We start from the raw sequence: 6,361 nt of genomic DNA on the forward strand, positions 1-6,361 counted from the left end.
TTATCTTCTTCTTGGCTCTATGCTCCTGTTTGACTACATTTTCGACTACTGAGTACAGCCACGAGGTGCAGGCAGCACCAGCCTCGTTTTTTGGTTTTCTGACTCCAGATGCAAAGGTGTTTCTATCTGGCTTTCCCTGAAAACAATTCCAGACTCGGGTAGGCTCCTCCTGGTTTTAATTTTTAGTACACGGTCCCATGTATCCCAGGCTGGCCTTAGACTCACTATATAGGAGAGGATGACCTTGAATTTCTAATCCTCCCACCAACTTTGGAGTGCTAGGAGTATAGTGGTGTACCACCATGCCGTGTTTATGCTATGCTGGGGGTGGAGCCCTAAGAGTTTTATACAGCTAAAGCAAGTACTCTATCAACTGAGCTACATCCCTAGCCTGCCTCCTGGGTTTCACTCATCTTAGAAGTAGTCACTGACCAAAAAATATTGGCAGCCCCACTAAAACCTCCTGTGACAAGAGACAGGACAGGCTACACTATCATACTGTATTAAAAACGAAGAAGGATATCTTTAATCCCAACACCTGGGAGGCAGAGGCAGACTAAGCTCTATGAGTTTAAAGCCAGCCTGGTCTACATAGTTCTGGGACAGCCAGGGCTACACAATAGACCTGGTCTCAAAACAACAACAATAACAGCTGGATGTCAATGGGCCCCTAGGTGTGGGGAGCAGAGGAAGTCTTGAGTGAGTGTGTTTTGTTGACATTAGCACAGCCACCAAAACCCCAGTACCTCAGAACCATGGGAATGTCAAGGCCGTCCCCTGGCCCAAGTACTAATGTTGAGTGTGTATGTGTGTGTGTGTGTGTGTGTGTGTGTGTGTGTGTGTGTGTGTGTTATGTAAAGTATCAACCACAGCTTGCTCATCCCCAAGACTGCAGCCTGAGACTGCATCTTTACAGAGACCCCACACTGAGATTAGCTCACCAAACTCCTGATTTGTACTATGTGAAATAAATACACCAAGTTTCTAGGCTACTTCTGATGTGTCTCTATCAGTGCACATGAGCCACCCAATCCTAGCTTTTCTGTACGTGTATCTGTCGGTTCTACATTCTCAGTCACCCCACTTAGGTCAGTCCCTAAGTCATGGAATTCATGGCACCTAGCCTTGGAGAATTATTCCGTAATCTCTGGAAAATGAAACACCACTATCCTGTTCCAATGAGAGTTTCAGTGTGGCTGAGAGGAAACAATATACTGAAGCTCTTTGATCCAGACCTTGGGAGGAACCCAATGGATGATGACATCCATCCAGTGGATGAATCCAGTGTGACCATGAAGGCACAGCACAAAGTGCATCACATGCTAAAAATAAATGGACTCTCTGGAAGGGAGCAGAAATGTTTGGATGAGCTAGAAATGGGTTTATTTGCCAAGTCTTAGCATGTAGAAGTCAATGACTTTCAAGACAAATGAAAGACAGTAACTGCTTGATTCAGGTAATTTGTAAAATGAGTTAATGAGAAAATGGTTTGGATCGGAAGAAGTTCTACACTGTAGGCAGTTTTCCCATCCCAGCAGCTGCTTTCCAAATAAGCAACACGGAGACTTAATATTAATTGTAAGCGTTCAGCCAATAGTTCAGGCTTGTTACTAACTAGCTCTTACAACTTAAGCCATTTCTGTTAATCTATGTGCTGCCCCGAGGCCCGTGGCTTTTAGCTCTATCCCATTTTGTGTGTCCTACTCAGTCTGCATCTGACTGTCGATTCCTCTCTCCCCCCTTCCTCCCAGCATTCTCCTAATCTGGCTCTCCTGCCCGATCTCCTTCTGTTCAGCTATTGACCAGTCAGCTTCTTTATTAAACCAACCACAATGACATATATTCATATAGTGTAAAGGAATATTCTATAGCACTACACTGTCAGTGTTTTTACCTATATGCACATGCCTATGATAAAGTTTATAAGTTAGGCACAATGAGTGACTAATACAAACAGAACAATTACAGGTTGAGGCAGGAAAATTGTGAGTTCAAGGCCAGCTTTGGCTACATAGAAATACATCATGTCAAAAATAAAGTTATGAGTGTGGGCTCAGAATATCTTCTATTCTACTTTCCCTTCTTAACCAAAAGCAACTGTAACAGTAGAAAGAGAAACCTCAGATAACAGGATGGCCACTATTTTCAAACAGTTTTTAAGAGAAACTGATAGAGGCAGAAAGGATAAGCAGATCTGAGTGGCCACACAGCACTTGGTGAGGCTGTCTTCATGCATATCTGCTCTTCTGAGACTCTGCCTCTGACATCATCTGACCCAAAAGAGTGAGTAGGTTCAGATAGTCTGGTCCCTTCTGACTTGTTTCTAAAGAGATCTGACAGGCAGAACTGCAGAAGGGAGGTAGATCCATGAATCAGCTCCCAAAAGCTGTCTAAATTGTGTGCTGTGATGACCTTGAAGCATGAGCTGTGGTCCCCTGAGGCCCTTGTGTTAGCTTCATTTCCTGTCGCTGTGATAAAACAAACTGACAAAGGCAACTTAAAGCAGAAGGGTTTATTTGTCTCCTGTTTGCAATTTACATCATTGCAGGGTGTTTATGATATTTTGTTTGTGTTCTGGCAAATAAAGTTTGCTTGGAGCTCAGAGGGTGGAGTTAGCCACTAATTAACCATAGAGGCCAGGCAGTGGTGGCACATACCTTTAATCCCAGCACAATTGGGAGGTGGAGATAGGAATATAATGTGGGTGGAGATGGGATCTCAGCACCACCCTCCTTTTGGTCTGAGGATCTGTGTAGGAGACCAGCTCCAAACTGTCAAAGGGTTCTTGGGGGGAGGAGTGAAGAATAAGGAAGTATTAGATAGAAATATAGACAGAGATGATAGGATAGACAGAGACCCAGGACAGCTTTGGGAGGGCCCTGAGTCAATACCCAGTCACCCTGAGTTTAATCATCATGGGCTTTTTATACATCAGCAAGGGGAGGAACAAAAGACCTCCACCTTCCAAGATTGAGGTATAAAGTACCAACAAAAACACCTGGTACCCACGCCTTTGGCCAAATCATCCTATTATGCAGCCCTCCTGGGCAAAGCATGCTCAGACTTTCTGACCTTGAGTAAGGCCTTACTAGGGAGCCTCTGTGGGCCCCCACAGATCCAGAGAGGTGAGAAGTAACTGATGGCTGCTCTGCTTCTCTGACCTTTCAGGTTATTACCCTGGTATTTGACTCCTGGTTTTAATTGATAAGACTAATTAGATTCACGCTACAGCAGGGAAGTCAAGATGGCAGGACATTGAAGTTTGGTCCCATCACATCCAATGAAGAGCAAAGAGCAATGACTTAATGATGTATGTTAGTGCTCAGCTTCCTTTTTCCACTCTTAAAACATTCCGAAAGCCAGCCAGCATAGAGAAACCACTGTGAGTAGGTTTTCCCACCTCAATGAGCATTATCAAGATAATCCTCCATTGAGATTCCTTTTCCTGTGATTCTAGAGTGTGCTAACAACAAAACTAACACCCAAGTCCCCAAGCCCTCTTTTAGGGGGTGCATGATGTCAGGTGACTTGCAAAATAATGGTAAGGTGCTTCATCCTCCAAGACCATCGCCCATAATCCTCAGTGGTGTGGTTCCTCTTTCCCATCTGTTGTTTGGTCTGTGTGACTAACAAGACGTGGCAGAAATGACGATATATGACTTCTGAGGTAAAATCATAAAAACTTGTAGTTACTGTCTTTTGGCTCACTCCCTTGAGGAGCAGCAGACAGTTGAGAACTTCAGGATTCCAGATACCTTGCTGTGATAGATAAGTGTGCTATATACCTCCACAAAAAAAGGTCATGAAAGAAAAAAAAAAGCCCTCTACAGCTGGGCGGTGGTGGCACACACCTTTAATCTCAGCACTCGGGAAGCAAAGGCAGGCAGATCTCTGTGAGTTGGAGGCCAACCTGGTCTACAGAGCTAGTTCTAGGGTAGCCAGGGCTACACAGAGAAACCCTGTCTCAAAAAACAAACAAAAACCAAAAAAAAAAAAAAAAAAAAAGAAAGGAAAGAAACAAAGGACTATCTACTAGGAATCAGATAAAATATTGAGTTCAAATGACGAGTGTCTCTGAGCCTCCCTTGTCATGAGACCTCAGAAATGACACTCAGCTCTCTGGGTCTCGTTTCCTCTTGTAGGGGGTGAAGGTGGCTAGACCCAAGTGAGCTTCTTAGGAAGGAGGGGAAGGTGGATATCTGGAAGTCAACTTGGAAGGTCCCCAACAGCCCTTCGGTCTTCCCAGTGCCTACAGTGCTCAGCGCTCTCTGTGCACCACCCACCTCTTACTGCAGCATGGTAGGTAGGTGTCCTTATCTTTATCAGACTCAGAGAATTTCAGCCCAGTGGAATGTGATATGCAGGAATAAGGAGATTCTGTTTGACACAGAGCTGGCATCCTTCCCTTTGAGCACACTCTTCTGCCTCCATGGGACAGCTGAGACAAGAGCCTAGACCAGCATGCACCTGCATCATCTAATGTCTACCGAAAGACTACAGCATCTCCAATACACCATGAAACAGTCATAAGAGGGAGGACACTTTGCTGAGTGCCTATCATGGCTTAAGCATTCAAAGTTTGATAAAAGGTCCTTGTCACTCTCCTGCTAGGGCTGGCACAACAGTAATGGCACAGAAGAAATCTTCCTGTGCCTCCATTGATTCCATACCATCTTTGCTATCACAGCCTGTCAGGAGTGTGGTTCAGCTGCATGCCTCTCCTTTCTTGCTACCACACTTAATTCTTTATCACCTTGTGCCTGGGTCCCCTTGTGCAGTGCTATAGTCTAAGAAGGTCACCAAGAACTTTTACTCCTATTTTCTTAATCAGGTAAAAGTGACTTTCAGGGCTGGAGAAATGACTCAGTGGTTAAGAACACTGACTGCTTTTCCAGAGGACCTGGGTCCCCGGTACCCACATAGTGCCTCACAACCATCTATAACTGCTGTCCCAAGGGATCAGATGCCTTTTTCTGGCCTCTGTAAACACTGCACACACATAGTACACTTACATACATGCAGGCAAAACACTCATACACATAAAAGTAAATAAAATACCTTTTCTTGACCTGAGACCATGATGGTGTCCAAGGCCCATGCTGCCATTGGGACCATGCTAGTCTGAGTGGCCTGCACTGACATCTGGGGTCATGGTGACATCTAAGCCCTAGTTTCTACCAAGGACCATGTCTAGGTCTGTGGTCCTACCACAGCCAGGTTCTGTGTTGATGTCTGTGGCCCATGGTACCACCAAAGGTCATATGGATGCCTGGGGTCTGGGCCACACCCTGTTGGGTGTCTGAGGGCCATGCTGCCACCAGGGCCATGACAATCTGGGTGGTCTGAACTGCCACAAGGGGCCATGGTGTCATCCAGGCCCAGGCTGCTGCTGCGGGCCATGTCTGAGTCCGTGGCCCAGCAGTAGCCAGGGTCTAGATTGATGTCCATGGCTCCTGTTGTCACTGAGGCTGAGCAGATGCCCAGTGTCTAGACAGCCACTCAAGACCGTGTTGGTGTCTAAAGGTCTTGCTGCTGCTGGGGTCATACTGATCTGGGTGGCCTGTGCTACCATTGGGGCCATGATGATGTTGGTGCCCAAGCTGCTGCCAAGGTCATGTCTGGGTCCACGTTCCTGCTGCAGCTGGGGTCTGTGATGGTGGCCATGGTCCATGTTACCACAGGGGGTAATAGGAACCATGAGTGTTGAAATCCAAGTGCCATGCTGAGCCGGCCCCGCCCCTGACCTTCTCTGGGCCTGGGATAGCTGGCCCTGCCCCTTGCTGGACACTGCAGCAGGAGGGCTGCCCCTCCTCTTTACCCCCCCCCCAAACTCGGGAGAGATGGTCCTACCCTTTACCATGGTTGTAGACCCTGATGGCGTGGGCCTAGGAGAGCTGGCTCTGCCCCTTGCCAGAGGAGGTGATCCCAGTGGTCTGGACTGACCTGTTTAGCTATCACCCAGACCCACATCCTGGGCCTTGAGTTGGTTCACCCTAACATCTACCCCATCTATGACCTGCTGAAGTGTATGAAGGGACCAATCCTGAGGAATGATAACCGCAGGATCTTCATGACTTGGGGCAATAGCAGGATATATGAGAGGAGTTTCGGTGAGGGTCTGGTGATGAAGGTGTGCCAGAGGTCTTGAACCAGACCAATGACTCGTTGCAATGAACATTTTGTAGGTAGGGCCGATTGGACAAAAGAGTATACTGTGTGACACACTGCAGCCCCCACTGCCACTAGGATGAATGAAGAGGTGTTAGAAAGACAGAGGAACGAGCTGCAGGGGTGAGGGGCAGATATGGAGAGACTGGGAGGTGAGTGGAATTGGGGTATATGATTTCAAATTCCCAAAGAA

Source organism: Peromyscus eremicus, chromosome 1, assembly GCF_949786415.1.
Source record: "Peromyscus eremicus chromosome 1, PerEre_H2_v1, whole genome shotgun sequence".
NCBI classification, from domain to species: Eukaryota; Metazoa; Chordata; class Mammalia; order Rodentia; family Cricetidae; genus Peromyscus; species Peromyscus eremicus.